Source organism: Sapajus apella, unplaced genomic scaffold, assembly GCF_009761245.1.
Source record: "Sapajus apella isolate SASKATOON/1434 unplaced genomic scaffold, GSC_monkey_1.0 scaffold221, whole genome shotgun sequence".
Taxonomy (NCBI): domain Eukaryota; kingdom Metazoa; phylum Chordata; class Mammalia; order Primates; family Cebidae; genus Sapajus; species Sapajus apella.
Window position 1 is genome coordinate 642849 of NW_022437161.1, and position 19511 is coordinate 662359.

At 41.4% G+C, this 19511-nt stretch overlaps 1 long non-coding RNA gene across 1 annotated transcript in view; it reads left to right on the top strand.

Moving 5' to 3' along the window:
* LOC116544557 overlaps positions 1–9256 on the top strand; it is a 15399-nt gene extending 6143 nt beyond the window's left edge. Inside the window, exon 2 of the long non-coding RNA XR_004265946.1 lies at positions 9207–9256. This is a non-coding gene — a long non-coding RNA (uncharacterized LOC116544557). The remainder of the gene's footprint in view (positions 1–9206) is intronic.
* Positions 9257–19511: the final 10255 nt, after the last annotated feature.

The window sequence follows — 19511 nt, forward strand, 5'->3', positions numbered from 1 at the left end:
TACCATGCTGTTTTGATTACTGTAGCCTTGTAGTATAGTTTGAAGTCGGGTAGTGTGATGCCTCTCGCTTTGTTATTTTTGCTTAGAATTGACTTGGCTATGCGGGCTCTCTTTTGGTTCCATATGAAGTTTAAGGTGGTTTTTTCCAGCTCTGCGAAGAAGGTCATTGGTAGCTTGATGGGGATAGCATTGAATCTGTAAATTACTTTGGGCAGTATGGCCATTTTCACGATATTGATTCTTCCTAACCATGAACATGGAATGTTTCTCCATCTGTTTGTGTCCTCTCTTATTTCGTTGAGCAGTGGCTTGTAGTTCTCCTTGAAGAGGTCCTTTACATTCCTTGTTAGTTGTATTCCTAGGTATTTTATTCTCTTTGTGGCAATTGTGAATGGAAGTTTGCTCTTGATTTGGCTCTCTTTAAATCTGTTATTGGTGTATAGGAATGCGTGTGATTTTTGCACATTGATTTTGTATCCTGAGACTTTGTTGAAGTTGCTTATCAGTTTCAGGAGATTTGGAGCTGAGACGATGGGGTCTTCTAGATATACAATCATGTCGTCTGCAAATAGAGACAATTTGACTTCCTCCTTTCCTATTTGAATGCCCTTTATTTCTTTTTCTTGCCTGATTGCTCCGGCTAGAACTTCTAATACTATATTGAATAGCAGTGGTGAGAGAGGGCATCCTTGTCTGGTGCCACATTTCAAGGGGAATGCTTCCAGTTTTTGCCCATTCAGTATGATATTGGCTGTTGGTTTGTCATACATAGCTTTTATTATTTTGAGATACGTTCCATCAATACCTAGCTTATTGAGGGCTTTTAGCATAAAGGGCTGTTGAATTTTGTCAAAGGCCTTCTCTGCATCAATTGAGATAATCATGTGGTTTTTGTCTTTGGTTCTGTTTATGTGGTGAATTACGTTTATAGACTTGCGTATGTTGAACCAGCCTTGCGTCCCCGGGATGAAGCCTACTTGATCATGGTGGATAAGCTTTTTGTTGTGCTGTTGCAATTGGCTTGTCAGTATTCTATTGAAGATTTTTGCATCTATGTTCATCATGGATATTGGCCTGAAGTTTTCTTTTCTTGTTGAGTCTCTGCCGGGTTTTGGAATCAGGATGATGTTGGGCTCATAAAATGATTTGGGAAGAATTCCCTGTTTTTGTATTGTTTGGAATAGTTTCAGAAGGAATGGTACCAGCTCCTCTTTGTATGTCTGGTAGAATTCGGCTGTGAACCCGTCTGGCCCTGTGCTTTTTTTGGGTGGTAAGCTCTTAATTGCTGCCTCAACTTCAGACCTTGTTATGGGTCTGTTCAGGGTTTCGGCTTCTTCCTGGTTTAGGCTTGGCAGGAGGCAAGTGTCCAGGAATTTATCCATTTCTTCCAGGTTTATTAGTTTATGTGCATAGAGTTGTTTGTAATAGTCTCTGATGATGGTTTGAATTTCTGTGGAATCTGTGGTGATATCCCCTTTATCGTTTTTTATTGCATCAATTTGGTTATTCTCTCTTTTCTTTTTTATTAATCTGGCTAGTGGTCTGTCTATTTTGTTGATCTTTTCAAAAAACCAGCTCCTGGATTTATTGATTTTTTGAAGGGATTTTTGTGTCTCTATCTCCTTCAGTTCTGCTCTGATCTTAGCTATTTCTTGTCTTCTGCTAGACTTTGAGGTTTTTTGATCTTGCTCCTCTAGCTCTTTCAGTTTTGACGATAGGGTGTCAATTTTTGATCTCTCCTTGCTTGTCATGTGGGCACTTATGGCTATAAATTTTCCTCTAGAGACTGCTTTAAATGTGTCCCAGAGATTCTTGTATGTTGTGTCTTCATTCTCGTTGGTTTCGAAGAACATCTTTATTTCTGTCTTCATTTCATTGTTTATCCAGTCAACATTCAAGAGCAAGTTGTTCAGTTTCCATGAAGCTGTGCGGTTCTGGGTTAGTTTTTGAATTCTGAGTTCTAACATGATTGCACTGTGGTCTGAGAGACTGTTTGTTACCATTTCCGTTCTTTTGCATTTGCTGAGGAGTGATTTACTCCCAATTATGTGGTCAGTTTTAGAGTAGGTGTGATGTGGTGCTGAGAAGAATGTATATTCTGTGGATTTGGGGTGGAGAGTTCTGTAAATGTCTATTAGGTTTGCTTGGTCCAGGTCTGAGTTCAAGTCCTGGATATCCTTGTTAATTTTCTGTCTGGTTGATCTGTCTAATATTGACAATGGGGTGTTAAAGTCTCCCACTATTATTGTTTGGGAGTCTATGTCTCTTTGTAAGTCATTAAGAACTTGCCTTATGTATCTGGGTGCTCCTGTATTGGGTGCGTATCTATTTAGGATCGTTAGCTCTTCTTGTTGCATTGATCCTTTTACCATTATGTAATGTCCCTCTTTGTCTCTTTTGATCTTTGTTGCTTTAAAGTCTAATTTATCAGAGATGAGAATTGCAACTCCTGCTTTTTTTTGCTCTCCATTTGCTTGGTAAATCTTCCTCCATCCCTTTATTTTGAGCCTTTGTGTAACCTTGCATGTGAGATGGGTTTCCTGGATACAGCACACTGATGGGTTTTGGCCTTTTTCCAATTTGCCAGTCAGTGTCTTTTGATTGGGGCATTTAGTCCATTTACATTTAGGGTTAATATTGTTATGTGTGAATTCGATACTGCCATTTTGGTGCTAGCTGGCTGTTTTGCCCTTTAGTTGAGCTGGTACTTGTTGTTCCTTTATATGTGTAGAGCCTCTTTAAGGAGCTCTTGTAGAGCTGGCCTGGTGGTGACGAAATCTCTGAGTACTTGCATGTTCCCAAAGGATTTTATTTTTCCTTCACTTATGAAGCTTAGTTTGGCTGGATAGGAGATTCTGGGTTGAAAGTTCTTTCCTTTAAGGATGTTGAATATTGGCCCCCACTCTCTTCTGGCTTGTAGGGTTTCTGCTGAGAGATCTGCTGTGAGTCTGATGGGCTTCCCTTTGTGGGTAACCCGACCTGTCTGTTTGGCTGCCCTTAGTGTTTTCTCCTTCATTTCAACCCTGGTTAATCTGACGATTCTGTGCCTTGGGGTTGCTCTTCTTGACGAATATCTTTGTGGTGTTCTCTGTATTTCCTGGACTTGAATGTTTGCCTGCCTTGCTAGGTTGGGGAAGTTTTCCTCACATAGTCCCACATTTCTTGGAGATTTTGTTCATTCCTTTTTACCCTTTTTTCTGCAGTCTTGCCTTCCCGTTTTATTTCATTGAGTTGATCTTCGACCTCTGATATCCTTTCTTCTGCTTGGTCAATTCGGCTGTTGATACTTGTGCATGCTTCACGAAGTTCTCGTGTTGCGTTTTTCAGCTCCATCAATTCACTTATATTCCTTTCTATTTTGTCCATTCTCGTTAGCATTTCGTCAAATCTTTTTTCAAGGTTCTTAGTTTCTTTGCATTTGGTTAGAACATGTTCTTTAAGTTCACAGAAGTTTCTTACTACCCACCTTCTGAAGTCGGATTCTGTCATTTCATCACACTTGTTCTCCCTCCAACCTTGTTCCCTTGCTGGTGAGGAGTTGTGATCCCTTGTAGGAGGAGAGGTGTTTTGGTTTCGGGTGTTTTCATCCTTTTTGCGCTGGTTTCTTCACATCTTTAAGGATTTATCCACCTGTCAACTCTGTAGTTGCTGGCTTTCAGATTGTGTCTCAAATCTTTCAGATTGACGTTCTGTTTGTTGATGATGAGGTTATTTCTGTTTCTTGGTTTGCCTTCTGACAGTCTGGCCCCTCTGCTGTAGGTCTGCTGAGGTGCACTCCAGGCCCTGCTTGCCTGGGGTTCACCTGCAGCAGCTGCTGAACAATAAGGGTTGTTACCAGTTTTCTTCTTCTGCTATCTTTGTCCCAGAAGGATACCCGCCTAGTGTCAATCTGATCTCTCTTTTATGAGGTGTCTCTTTGGAGATATAGGGGTCAGGGAGCTTCTTGAGGAGACGGTCTCTTCTTTATAGGAGCTCAAATGGTGAGCTGTGAGCTCTGTTGTTCATTCAGTGCTGCTGGGCAGGTACGTTTAGGTCTGCTGCAGCAGAACTCATAAACTGCTTTTTGTTCCCAGGTGCTCTGTCCCAGGGATTTAGGGCTTTATTTATGAGTTTCCATTATGCTGCTGCCTTCTTTTTTTTTTCCTTCAGAGCTGCCCTGCCCAGCAAGGAGGCAGCCTAGTCACTGTCGGCCTGTAGAGGCTTTGCTGAGCTGCTGTGGGCTCCGTCCCGTTGCCAAGTGAACTTCCCTGAAGTCCTGTTTATATGGGTGTAGTTAGAACTGCTTTGGCGATGGTGGCCCGCCTCTGTTGATGCGGAGTCTCTCTGCTGTGGCGGGTTGCCTTGGCAATGGCGGGCTGCCTCAGCAATGGCGCGTTGCCTTGGCAACGGCGGGCTGCCTCAGCATTGGCCGACTACCTGTGTCATGGCAGGCTGCCTCGGTAATGGCGGACGCCCCTCCCCCACAGAGCTGGACCGTCCGGGATTCAGCTGCACTTGCTGTGAAACTCTCAATCCAGAGTTCCTGATTGCTGTTCTTTTGTGGGGGTGGGACCAGCCGAGCCTGATCGCCTGGCTCCCTGCCTCAGAGCCTTTTTTAAGTTGGTGTTCCAGTCGCCTGTTGAAGAGGCGCCGGGGTCTGTTTGTTTTCCCCTGTGGCCACTCACTGCGCTGGCTTAAACAGCGGCGCTGAGGTTTGTGGAGCTTTTTTTTTATTTTTTATTTTGCCCTGGAATCTACTGTCCTGGTTCTCTGCTCAGTCCCCTTTTTAAACAGACGAATGGGCAACTTCCCATGGCTCCAATCGCCAGCCAAAAGGGCACCCGGACTGGTGTATTTTGTGCGGAGAACCTCTGCTCTGGGGTGCCGACAAAGCAGCTGCGTGGGGTAAAGCAGCGGCGCCGGCCGGCACAGCTGCGCTGGCCGAAACAGCCGTGCTGGCGACTTGTGGAGCTCCTCTGCCTGGGAATTTCGTAGTCTGTGGGCAATAAAAATGCGGTGTCCACTCACCCTCTGTGCTTTCACTGGGAGCTGCAATCCTCACCTGTTCCTAAACGGCCATCTTGGATCCTCCCCCGCCAAAAAACTGAATCTTTATATACATAAAGTAGAATGAAAAATGGTCCATTGCACTCAAATTAACTGCATGGCAAAAAATTGTGTTTAGCAGCATAATGAAATATTTTCCCACTTTTAAATAATTTTAAAAAATAGATATTTAGCTTTCCCAATAAAAAGCTAATTTGAAAAATAATCTCCTTATACGAGTCTATAGCAGATGACTTCTCATTTCTGTGATTCTTTTGAGGACAACCTGAATTCTTTCCAATATCTAAGTCCTTGAGCTAGAATTTTAAAACAATTTTAAGCATTGTGACATCTCTCCAGCCTCCGTTCTTCACAATAGCCTCCTTGAGAATAATGCTGATAACCACCACTTTCTGATACATTGCAATTTAAAATCTTTATCTCTTTCGCTTTTACTGTAACAAAGTCAACATGACTTTGACTAAACAACATCATGAAAGCTTGCTTTCTGAACAAAGTAATTCATTGCATCTAAAGGCAAAAGGCAAAATGCAAACCGAAATTGGTAGTTAGGCATAAAATGGACTTTTAAAGAACAATGCTAGCTCAGTGCCTGTAATCCCAGCACATTGGGAGGCCAAGTCGGGCGGATCACCTGAGCTCAGTTCAAAAGACCAGCCTGTCCAAGATGGCGAAACACCATCTCTACTAAAAATACAAAAATTCACCAGTTGTGGTGGCGGGTGCCTGTAATCCCAGCTACTCAGGAGGCTGAGACAGGAAAATTGCTTGAACCTGGGAGGCAGAGGCTGCAGTGAGCCGAGATGGCACCACTGCACTCCAGCCTGGGCAACAGAGCAAGACTCCGTCTCAAAAAAACAAAAACAAAACAAACAAACAAACAAAACACAATGCTGTGCTGTTTCCCAGTACCTACTCCACTTCACTAAACTTGGAATCCAAGGTTCACTACTTCTCTAAGTATTATACTGGAGTGTGGAAATTTTATTGAAAAAATGTGTAGCTACCAGACCGATCCAGGCCAGAAACACAGAAATAATTTTTTAATTTAACCATGTGCATTCATTTTAGGCAGAGTACATGGACAAACATAGGTTTGCACACACACATACACATGGTACAGTAAGAGGATCTCATAAAAATTCAACGCTGGAAATAGTTGTTTCCAAGCTGGAGAGCACTATGCCAAGCAAACAGGGATGTCTGAAACCTCTGAACACTGATTTTAAACCAATTGACTTTTTTTTTTTTTTTTTTTTTTTTGAGATGGAGTCTCACTCTCACCCAGGCTGGAGTGCAATGGTGCGATCTCTGCTCACTGCAACCTCTACCTCAGGGGTTCAAGCGATTCTCCTGCCTTAGCTTCCCAAGTAGCTGGGATTACAGGCATGCATCACCACTCCCAGCTAATTTTTGTATTTTTAGTAGAGGCGGGGTTTCACCACGTTGGCCAGACTGGTCTTGAACTCCTGACCTCAGGTGATCAGCCTGCCTCAGCCTCCCAAAGTGCTAGTATTACAGGCGTGAGCCACTGTGCCCATCTCCCACAGCAATCTTGTGTTAAAAGAAAGACTTTGGCTGAATTAAATTTAAAGGAGTTTAATTGAGCAATGAATGATTCACGAATCAGGCAGCCCCCAGAATCACGGCAGATTCAGAGAGACTCCAGTGCAGCCACATGGTGGAAAAAGATTTAAAGACAAAAAAATGGGAAGCGTCATACAGAAATTGGAAGTGAAGTGCAGAAACAACTGGATTGGTTACAGCTCTGTGTTTACCTTAATTGAACACAGTTTGAACACTTAGCAGTCTATGAGTGGTTGAAGTATGGCTGCTGGGATTGGCCAAGACTCAGCTATTGTTACAGAGCATACTCCTAAGTTTGGTTTTCAGTCTTGTCTAACTGTTATGTTAGGTTACAGTTTGTCCACAAGGACTCAAATATAGAGGTACGGAGTCCTTCTCAGGCCATATTTAATTCGCTTCAACACTTACAATGCAGGTACTATTATTTTCTAAATATCACACTTGAAACCGAGGGTCCTCAGTCAACTTAAACAGCTAGTAAGTGGTTGTGCTGAGATTTGAATCCAGGCATAGGTTGGCCCTAGTGTAAGGCCGGCTGCCTCACAGAGGGGTAAACGGACACATCCATCTCTCTCCGCGTCTGATAACCACATCATCGCCCAAGTTTGTTATCTGGCCTTGCCGCACGGCTTCTCCGCACCCGCCTCCGCATACCAGACCTAAGCCCACATTCAGCACTGAATTATGCATTTAACCCCCAGTCCGCTGTTAATAAACCCTGCAGGAAAATTTTTTAAAGAAGCCCCATCAGACCCTGCCCTGTAGCAGTCTGCTCTGTATGCCCCAGGAAGGCCCGCTTACCTAAGGTCCCACCCGCCTACCCATGACCACTAGCTCCAGGCATTTCCTGCTTCTTAATAGCCAATAAGATTGCCTTCACTTTGTTTCCCCAACAGTGAATCAAGGCCCAAGGTCCTACCCATAACCACTAGCTCCAGGCATTTCCTGCTTCTTAATAGCCAATAGGATTGCCTTCACTTTGTTTCCCCAACAGCCAATCAAGACCCACTTACCCAAAGTTCCGCCTGCCTACCAATAGCAACTAGTTTCAGGCACTTCCTGCTTCCTAACAGCCAATAAAATTGCCTTTGCTTTGTTTCCCCAGTAGCCAATCAATTGCCTTCCCTTCCCATAAAACCCCATGACCTAAACAGCCTGGCACGACTTCTTTGGCCCCTTCCTGGACCACGAAACCTCACCCGGGAGCTGAATAAATTGGCTTCTCATTTTCTCATACTTGCCTCAGTTTCCTCATTTTACATCGGCAATAAACCTTACACCTAGTACCAATTATTTTAACCAGCTACAGTGCACTATTGCCTCTCCATTTGTGAAAAGGAAATAAAGACAGAAACTCATTTTTATGCAGAAATAGAGATAGAATTTTAAAAATACCCCCCAGAAAATCTTACACAACACTTTCTGCTAATAGCCGTCATTCTCTTTCCTTCTTCCTCTCTCTCCTTCCCTTTTCCCTCTCCAGTCCATCAAATCCTTGCTATGGAATATCACGCACTCCTAAATCCAACTACTCCTTTGATATTCTTGGACCACAACCTTAAAATAAATGGCCACCCTAGGAGAGCTGGGGTTAAAACCACAGAGAAGAGTCTTCTTGGTATGCTATAGAGTGGCTGCAGTCCTAGGAGGCTTTCTGGAAAATGGAGGTGATTGGTTACAATAAGTTTTTCTGAAAACAAAATGCCATGGTTGTCAGGTTACCGATAAGGGGACTATTAGGGAAATTGGGTCCCAAATGTATTCTGAAGTGGAAAGAGTAGGGAGTAAGGGTGCAGGATGTGAAAGGAAGGTGTGTTTTCCTGTATGCTGGATATAATGGCCTAATTATTTCTACTACATGCAAAATACATCACTGTTTCTTGGGATCCTCAAAACACTCAGGCGCTGGGCACAGAAGACGGCCGTCCCCTTTAGAGTGATAATTGGAAATGATAGGTAATTCATAGAAAAAAAGTACAGAAGGTTACAGGGAACAGGATGGCAAAGGGACAGGTTGGAGAATCTGTTTTTTAAAAGAATACTCTGGTTGGTGGTCAAGGGCTGGAAGTGGAGAAGAGTGGAGGGGTTGAAGAGGATTAGCTTCACTGTGAAAAGAGCTTTATAGGTTATTTCTAGTATAGTACACTCCTGTGGGAATAAATATCCATCTGAATTTTTGTGAAATTCTAAAAATAGTTTCTAACATTCACTTGGTAAAGAATTCAGTGACTTTCCAAGTGAATAAGTATATTGATCAATAGATTCCCAATCCATTTTTACCTAAATGGCAGCACACTGTACACACTATTCTGTACCTTGCTCTTTTGAATTAGACAACCAGAAAAAAAAAAAAAAACCTGTTTATTAAAATGGGTGGTGATGAAAAGAATTATTCTTTGTCCATGAGATTGAATATAATGGAGATATTAGAAATGGTGATGCAAGCATATATTGACATTAAAATTACATTCATTTTCTAAGGTCAAATGAGAAAAGCAGCTTTTGAAATAGAGATGTGTGTGTGTCGCCTGTAATTCCAGCACTTTGGGAGGCCGAGGTGGGTGGATCACGAGGTCAAGAGATCGAGACCATCCTGGTCAACATGGTGAAACCCCGTCTCTACTAAAAATACAAAAAATTAGCTGGGCATGGTGGCGCGTGCCTGTAATCCCAGCTACCCAGGAGGCTGAGGCAGGAGAATTGCCAGGAGGCTGAGGTTGCTGTGAGCCGAGATTGCGCCATTGCACTCCAGCCTGGGTAACAAGAGCAAAAGTCTGTCTCAAAAAAAAAAAAAAAAAAAAAAAAAAAAGAGATGTGTGTGTGTGTTCATGCGAACGCAGAGTTAGAAGTTTAGAAGGATATATAAACACACAAAAATGGTTGACGGAACATCTCTGAATGATGGCGTTACAGATGATATGTTGCTCTATTTTATGTGCATTTAGTAATGTTTGGGATTTGCTACCATTTGAATTGATTACATATTTAATTTTTTAATTATATAATACTTTCACAGAATGTTTTGTAATCAACAAATAACCAAAGGTATAGATTAAAAAGTCCCCATCCTGACCCAGATCCCTAACTCCCTAGTTCCTATTCCTGGATTAGAAAATTCAACATTCAAATGAATAAAACAAGTTTCTCATGCCTGGAAGTCTTATTGCAGAGAAAGCATTCTAACCGAAATGTCTTTTGATGTCAGAGGGCTAATTTCCTGGAACCCCTAGAGATAGAAACCTTCTGACATCAGGAAACACAGACATGCTGAAGAGAAGTTAACCAAGACACGGGCTTCCCAAAGAAACTATCCAGAATATAGTGTGTATAGAGAGAGGCAGGAATGCCATATTAGCAAATAGGCTCAATATATTATTGTCAGAGCTACGAGAGAAATCTGTTCTTTGTGTGAACCAAGCTCTCTCTGACATGTTCAGGGCCTCAGATATAGTGTTCCCACTAACTGGAAAACTTGCCCGCCCCTTTCCACCTAGCTTTCTTTTTACTATCCCTTCAAGTCTCAGCTAAAAAATCTCTTGCTCTAAGAGGCCATCCTAAACTAGCAGGGATTTTCATCCTTTGCTATCTCAGAGCACTCTGAATTTTGTGTATCTCAGAGAGCACATATACCCTTTGCTGTAGCTTCTTTTTTCTTTTCTGTCTCTTAGAAAACAGCACAAACCCAGCATGGACCTTGTTCATTTTTGCATCTTAGAATCTAACATGATGCCTAGCCAGCAGGTTTGGGAAAATCTATCTCATTTGGGTCCCAAAGACCAATATGAAAACTTTGTTCCCATCATTTCCTTATCATCCAATGTAGGTTAAAGCTGTTTGAAAGTCACAAATAAAGGAGTTGACTTTTTAGTGGATGGAAAATGGTGAAAGTTTATTACTAATATCTTCAGTGGACCAAGATGTTACTCAGGCTTTAAGAATGTAATTAGAAATAGAATTTGAGGGCAGGAGGTTTTTGGAAATGGTTTTCTTACTCCTAAAAAGAGACACACAGGAGAAAGCAGCCTTCTCTTTCTTTTCTTTTTTTTAATTAAGAAAACGCATTGGTTTTTCTATTACTCAAGGTTTAATCAAGTAAACAAAACCAGCAGGAGATATACAGATACACACACATACACATTCAAGGGACTGGCTTACATAATTGTGGGGGCTGGCTATATAAGTCTGAAATCCATAGAGCAGTTGGTCAGGAAGTAAAGATCACAAGTAGGCTGGAACCTCCTCAGGTATGAGATGGAGCTGGTTTCTATGGGTACAAGTGTCTCGTTTCCCAAGGAAGGCCTAAGCCACCTGTTAAGGCTGTCCAACTGATTAAGTCAGGCCCACACAAGACAATTCCTCTAACTCAAAGCCAACTGATTAGGGTATTCTATCTAGCACATACGGAAAATCCCTTTGCAGCAGAACCTATATTCGTGTTTAAGTAACTGGGAGAAGTGTGTAGGCCATAGAATGGCTGCTACTTCTCTTCCATCTTCTAACTCACTCAAGAGATTATCTCTAGTAGCCCACTTATCCAGAAACATAATAGAAAGTTAATTCTGGGGAATATAATTTCGCCTACCCAAGTTGACACACCACAGAGTTATATCCTCCGTAGAATGCACCATCCAGAACTTTTCCCAGACGTTGATGAAAGGTAGACTTGTTTTGGGAGATGAGCAAAGGAATTATGAAAGTTTATTTCTTCTTTGTTTTAGGCCGCCTTCTTTTTCTACTGGATGAAGTTGTGCCTAGAATTGGTGCCTGGAAATCTTATTGCAGAGAAAGCATTCTTTAAAAATATATATATATACATTTAAAAATGCAGGATTGTTGCATAGGTACCTACACAGCAATGTAGTTTGCTGCCTCCATCCCCCGTCACCTATATCTGGCATTTCTACCCATGTTATTCCTCCCCAACCTCCCTACCCCCCGCTGTCCCTCTCCTATTCCCCCAGAACAGACTCCAGTGTGTGATGCTCCCCTCCCTGTGTCCACAATTCTCATTGTTCAACACCCACATATGAGTGAGAACATGCGATGTTCGATTTTCTGTTCTTGTGTCAGTTTGCTGAGAATGATGGTTTCCAGATTCATTTATGTCCCTACAAAGGACACGAACTTGTCATTTTTTATGGCTGCATTGTATTCCATGGTGTACACGTGCCACATTTTCCTTGTCCAGTCTATCATTGATGGGCATTTGGGTTGGTACCAGGTCTTTGCTATTGTGAACAGTGCCGCAATGAACATATTTATGCACATGTTTTTGTAATCCTTTGGATATATACCCAGTAATGGGATTGCTGGGTCAAATGGAATTTCTATTTTTAGGTCCTTGAGGAATCACCACACTGTCTTCCACAATGATTGAACTAATTTACACTTCCACCAACAGTGTAAAAGTGTTCCTATTTCTTCACATCCTCTCCAGCATCTGTTGTCTCCAGATTTTTTAATGATCGCCATTCTAACTGGCGTGAGATGGTATCTCAATGTTGTTTTGATTTGCATTTCTCTTATGACCAGTGATGATGAGCATTTTTTCATATGTTTCTTGGCCTCATAAATGTCTTCTTTTGAAAAGTGTCTATCCATATCCTTTGCCCACTTTTGAAATGGGTTTGTTTCTTTTTTTTCTTGTAAATCTTTTTTAGTTCTTTGTAGATTCTGGATATTAGCCCTTTGTCAAATGGGTAGATTGCAAAAATTATTTTCCATTCTGTTGGTTACCAGTTCACTCTAATGACTATTTCTTTTGCTGTACAGGAGCTCTGGAGTTTAATTAGATACCATTTGTCTATTTTGGCTTTTGTTGCCAATGCTTTTGGTGTTTTAGTCATGAAGTCCTTGCCAATGCCTATGTTGAATGGCTTTGCCTAGGTTTTCTTCTAGGGTTTTTATGGTGTTAGGTCTTATGTTTAAGTCTTTAATCCATCTGGAGTTACTTTTGGTGTAAGGTGTCAGGAAGAGGTCCAGATTCTGTTTTCTGCACATGGCTAGCCAGTTTTCCCAACACCATTTATTAAACAGGGAATCCTTTCCCCCATTGCCTGTTTTTCTCGGGTTTGTCAAAGATCAGATGGTTTTAGATGTGTGGTGTTGCCTCTGAGACCTCTGTTCTGTTCCATTGTTCTATATCTCTGTTTTGGTACCAGTACCATGCTGTTTTGATTACTGTAGCCTTGTAATACAGTTTGAAGTCAGGTAGCATGATGCCTCCAGCTTTCTTCTTTTTGCTTAGAATTGTCTTGGCTATGTGGGCTCTCTTTTGGTTCCATATGAAGTTTAAGGTGGTTTTTTCCAGTTCTGTGAAGAGGGTCATAGGTAGCTTGATGGGGATAGCATTGAATCTGTAAATTACTTTGGGCAGTATGGATTTTTTCACAATATTGATTCTTCCTAACCGTGAGCATAGAATGTTTTTCTATCTGTTTGTGTCCCCTCTTGTTTCATTGAGCAGTGGTTTTTAGTTCTCCTTGAAGAGGTCCTTTACATCCTTTGTTAGTTGTATTCCTAGGTATTTTATTCTCTTTGTAGCAATTGGGAATGGCAGTTCCCTCTTGATTGGGCTCTCTTTAAGTCTGTTATTGGTGTATAGGAATGCCTGTGATTTCTGCATGTTGATTTTGTATCCTGAGACTTTGCTGAAGTTGCTTATGAGTTGAAGGAGATTTTAGGCTGAGGTGATGGGGTCTTCTAAATATACAATCACGCCATCTGCAAATAGAGACAATTTGACTTCCTCCTTTCCTAATTGAATACCCTTTATTTCTTTTTCTTGACTGATTGCTGTGGCTAGAACTTCCAATACTATATTGAATAGGAGTGGTGAAAGAGGGCATCCTTGTTGAGTGCCACATTTCAAAGGGAATGTTTCCTGTTTTTTCCATTCAGTATGATATTGGGTGTGGGTTTGTCGTAAATAGCTTTTACTATTTTGAGTTATGTTCCGTCGATACCTAGTTTATTGAGAGTTTTTAGCATAAAGGTTGTTGAATTTTGTCAAAGGCCTTCTCTGCATCTATTGAGATAATCGTGGTTTTTGTCTTTGGTTCTGTTTATGTGGTGGATTACGTTTATAGACTTGTGCATGTTCAACCAAACTTGCATCCCCGGGATGAAGCCTACTTGATCGTGCTGGATAACCTTTTTGATGTGCTGTTGCAATCAGTTTGCCAGTATTTTATTGAACATATTTGCATCTATGTTCATCATGGATATTGGCCTGAAGTTTTATTTTTTTGTTGAGTCTCTGCTGGGTTTTGGTATCAGGATGATGTTGGTCTCATAAAATGATTTGGGAAGGATTCCCTCTTTTTGGATTGTTTAGAATAGTTTCACAAGGTGTGGTACCAGCTCCTCTTTGTATGTCTGGTGGAATTCGGCTGTGAGCTCATCTGTACCTGGGCTTTTTTGGGTTGGTAGGCTATTAATTGCTGCTTCAACTTCAGCCCTTGTTATTGGTCTATTCAAGGTTTCAACTTCTTCCTGGTTTAGGCTTGGGAGGTTGCAAGTGTCCAGGAATTTATCCATTTCTTCCAGGTTTACTGGTTTATGTGCATAGAATTGTTTGTAGTAATCTCTGATGGTAGTTTGTATTTCTGTGGAATTGGTGGTGATATTCCCTTTATCGTTTTTTTTATTGCATCTATTTGATTCTTCTCTCTTTTATTTTTTATTAATCTGGCTAACAGTCTATTTTGTTGATCTTTTAAAAAAAAAACAGTTCCTGAATTTATTGATTTTTGGAGGGTTTTTTGTCTCTATCTCCTTCAGCTCTGCTCTGATCTTAGTTATTTCTTGTCTTCTGCTAGCTTTTGAGTTTTTTTTTTTTTTATCTTTTTCCTCTAGCTCTCTCAATTTTGATGATAGGGTGTCTATTTTAGATCTTTCCTTGCTTCTCATGTGGGCATTTATTGCTATAAATTTGCCTCTAGACACTGCTTTGAGTATGTCCCAGAGATTCTGGTATGTTGTGTCTTCGTTCTCGTTGGTTTCAAAGAACATCTTTATGTCTGCCTTCGTTTCATTGTTTATCCAGTCAACATTCAAGAGCCACTTGTTCGGTTTCCGTGAAGTTGTGCGGTTTCAAGTGAGTTTCTTAATCCTGAGTTCTAATTTGATTGCACTGTAATCTAAGAGACTGTTTGTTATGATTTCCGTTCTTTTGCGTTTGCTGAGGAGTGATTTACTTCCAATTATGTGGTCAGTTTTAGAGTAAGTGTGATGTGGTGCTGAGAATAATGTATATTCTGTGTATTTGGGGTGAAGAGTTCTGTAGATGTTTATTAGCTTTGCTTGGTCCAGATCTGAGTTCAAGTCCTGGATATCTTGTTAATTTTCTGTCTCATTGATGTGTCTACTATTGACAATGGATTATTAAAGTCTACAACTATTATTGTGTGGAAGTCTAAATCTCTTTGTTGGTCGTTAAGAACTTGCTTTATGTATCTGGATGCTCCTGTATTGGGTGCATATATATTTAGGATCATTAGCTCTTCTTGTTGCATTGATCCTTTTACCATTATGTAATGCTCTTCTTTGTCTGTTTTGATCTTTGTTGGTTTAAAGTGTATTTTATCAGAGACTAGGATTGCAATTCCTGCTCTTTTTTGCTCTCCATTTCCTTGGTAAATCTTCCTCCATCCCTTTATTTTGAGCCTATGTGTGTCCTTGCATGTGAGATGGGTTTTCTGGATACAGCACAGTGATGATTTTTGACTTTTTATCCAATTTGCCAGTCTGTGTCTTTTGATTGGGGCATTTAGCCCATTTACATTTAAGGTTAATATTGTTATGTGTGAATTTGATCCTGCCATTTTGATGCCCATTAGTTGACTCAGTTTCTTCATTGTGTCGATGCTCTTTACCATTTGGTACTTTTTTGGAGTTGCTGGTACTGGTTGTTCCTTTCTATGTTTAGTGCCTCTTTCGGGAGCTCTTGTAAGGCAGGCCTGGTGGTCACAAAATCTCTCAGCAATTGCTTGTTCGTAAAGGATTTTATTTCTTCTTCACTTATGAGGCTTAGTTTGGCTGGATATGAAATTCTAGGTTAAAATTTCTTTTCTTTAAAGATGTCAAATATTGGCCCCCACTGTCTTCTGGCTTGTAGGGTTTCTACTGAGACATTCGCTGTGAGTCTGATGGGCTTCTGTTTGTGGATAACCCGACCTTTCTCTCTGACTGCCCTTAGCATTTTTTCCTTCATTTCAGCCCTGGTGAATCTGACAATTATGTGCCTTGGCATTGCTCTTCTTGAGGTATATATTTGTGGTGGTCTCTGTATTTCTTGGATTTGAATATTCACCTGCCTTGCTAGGTTGGTGAAATTCTCCTGGATAATATCCTGAAGAGTGTTTTCCAGCTTGGATTCATTCTCTCTGTCACATTCAGGTACACCTATCAAACATAGATTAGGTCTTTTCACATAATCCCATATTTCTTGGAGTCTTTGTTCATTTCCTTTCATTCTTTTTTCTCTTTTCTTGCCTTCTGGTTTTATTTCACTGAGTTGATCTTCAATCTCTGATATCCTTTCTTCTGCTTTGTTGATTCGGCTATTGAAACTTGTATATGCTTCGCAAAGTTCTCGTGTTGTGTTTTTCAGCTCCATCAGGTCATTTATATTCTTCTCTAAGCTGTTTATTCTAGTTAGCATTTCATCAAACCTTTTTTCAAAGTTCTTAGTTTCTTTGCATTGGATTAGAACATGTTCTTTTAGCTCAGGGAAGTTTGTTATTACTCACCTTCTGATGCCTGTTTCTGTCAATTCATCAGACTCATTCTCCATCCAGCCTTGTTCCCTTGCTGGTGAGGAGTTGTGATCCCTTGTAGGAGGAGAGGCGTTCTGGTTTTGGGCATTTTCATCCTTTTAGTGCTGGTTTCTTCCCATCTTTGTGGATTTATCTACCTGTGGTCTTTGTAGTTGGTGAGTTTCAGATGGGGTCTCTGAGTGGACATCCTTTCTGTTGATGATGAAGTTATTTCTTTCTGTTTTTTAGTTTTCCTTCTGAAATTCAGGCTTCTCTGCTGTAGGACTGCTGGAGGTCCACTCCAGATCCTGCTTGCCTGGGGATCACCTATGGTGGCTGCAGAACAGTAAGGGTTTCTGCCAGTTTCTTCTTCTGTTATCTTTGTCCCAGAAGGATGCCTGCTAGATGTCAGCCTGAGCTCCCCTTTATGAGGTGTCTCTTTGGATATACGGGGGTCAGGGAGCTGCTTGAGGAGACAGTCTGGCCCTTATAGGAGCTCAAGTGCTGAGCTGTGAGCTCCATTGTTTCATTCAGAGATGCTGGGCAGGTGTGTTTATATCTGCTGCAGTGGAACTCATAATCGCCTGTTTTCCCAGGTGCTCTGTCCTGGGAAGGTGAAGCTTTATTTATAAGTTCCTGACGTGCTGCTGCCTTTTTTCAGAGATGCCCTGCCCAGCTAGGAGGTAGCCTAATCACAGTCTGCCAGCAGAGGTGTTGCTGAGCTGCCGTGGGCTCTGCCCAGCTGCTATGTGAACTTCCTTGCAGTTTTGCTTATAGAAGTATAGTTAGAACTGCCTCAGTAATGGCAGTCTGCCTCAGTAATGGTGGACTGCCTCGGTAATGGTGGTCTGCCTGAGTAGTGGCAGACTGCCTCAGTAATGGTGGACTGCCTTTGTAATGGTGGACTGCCTCGGTAGTGTTGGACTGCCTCTCTAATGGCAGATGCCCTTCCTGCCACAGAGCTGGACTGTCCCAGGTCCAGCTGCACTTGCTGTGAAACTCTCTATCCAGAGCGTTTCAGATTGCTGGTTTTTGTAGGAGTGGGACCTGCCGAGCCAGATCACCTGGCTCCCTGTTTCAGCCCCCTTTTTTTTAGTTGAATGAGCAGCTGTCTCCCAGGCATTCCACGTGCCAGGTGAAACAGCAGCCCAGATTTGTGTGAGTTTTTGTGCAGAGACCCACTGCCCTGGCTGAAACAGCCATGCTGGAAACTTGTGATGCTTCTCAGCCTGGGAATCTCCTGGTCTGTGGGCAGTAATAACTTGTTTGGAATTGCAGTGATCACTCACCCTCTTTATTGTTCTTGCTGGAAACTGCACTCCAGAGCTGTTCCTATTCTGCCATCTTGGATCCCTAATCTTTAGGACTTTTTAACATATCCAAATACCGTATCTCACAAGAGATCTCACAAGAGATACAATATTTGGATATGTTAAAAATCCTAAAGGTGATACATGAATGACCAAGATCTGGGAAAAGCTACTTTGATTTACTGTGACAGTTACCATATGCAATGTCTCAGTAAAAGGAGTCAAAGTTCTTCTTCCTCAGAACCTCATAACTCACTACAAGAGTTCATCTGGTACCTGATACACAAAGCTACACATTAGAACTAATAGTGGTGGCACTTGTTTTTCTAATTCCATACTGGGTTAGGGAGTTTGTTTTCCTATCAGTGTCATTACTAAGGTTAATTCAGCAAATAATCAGTATGCTTATCAGGTTTCAACCAATGACCTGTATGCTGGATCCGTAAATACCAAGGAAATATGGTCTTTGTCCTATCTACAGAAACAGAGGAACACAAGGAAGGGACATAGAGAAATAGGAGATAAGTGAAATAGACAGAGAAGATGAGCAGAACTATCTCTTGTGAATACAAGAGTTACAAGAGTGCTTACCTGTACTTGACAATTCCATTGATCACTGGGTTCACACCTTAAAGTATATCTATGTAAGCCTGAATGATACTTATGCATTTTACCTATAAAATAAAATACTCTAATTAGCATTCCTATATATACCCATCACTCTGCATGTGGGAAGCAATCAGTGAATTATTCACTTCAATCCCATTAGGAGGAAAATCACACTAACAGGTATACTCAGATACATTAAGAAATCAAGAATTCTGGCTGGGCATGGTGGTTCATGTCTGTAATCCCAGCACTTTGGGAGGCCAAAGCAGGTGGATCACCTGAAGTTGGGAGTTCAAGACCAGCCTGACCCACATGGAGAAACCCCATGTCTACTAAAAATACAAAATTAGCCAGGCATGGTGGTGCACACCTGTAATCCCAGCTACTCGGAAGGCTGAGGCAAGAGAATCGCTTGAACCCAGGAAGCAGAGTTGCAGTGAACCAAGATTGCACCATTGCACTCCAGCCTGGGCAACAAGAGTGAAACTCTGTCTCAAAAAAAAAAAAAAAAAAAAAAAGAAAGAAAGAAAGAAAGAAAGAAATCAAGAAATCAAGAATTCAAGAATATACTGGTGCTGGAAATTTGAGAAGTATGGGGTTGAAAGACATAGACCCTTCTCTTAGTGAGGAAAATTGGAGTTGAAAGACGTCCTGTAGTCACTTTTTTAAAAGATTATTGCCAACTAACACGTAATCAGTACAATAACATCTAAACTCTATTGAGTGTGTAGGATGTTCCATATTCTTCATAGAATAAATGTTTACTGAAGACCTTCAGAGCACTAGATTCCAAGCACTGCAGGCACACATGATGATTCAAGTTTGATCTCAGGCTCAAAGAGCCCACAGTCTAATGGAACAGATAATTAAAGTACTGATGCGTGGGAAGCAGGAAAGCTGTGAGAACAGGGGATGTGGGGAAAACGGAGGTGGGCTCCTTTAATCCATGTGGTCCCAGCAGGGGGCTTGTTTAGGAGGTAGGTGGTATTATTATCTCCATTTGTCTGATGAGAAATTAACAGAGAGAATAATACGTGGTATATGGCAAGCAGTCAATACACATTCGTTTAAGGAATAAATGGATGTTAAGCAACTTGCTCAAAAAAACACAGCTAGCTAGTGCTGGAGTTTGTTTTCAACTGCAAATCTGTCTGCCTCAAAGCCCTGTGCTGTTTCCAGTACATTGATGTCTCTCTTTGCC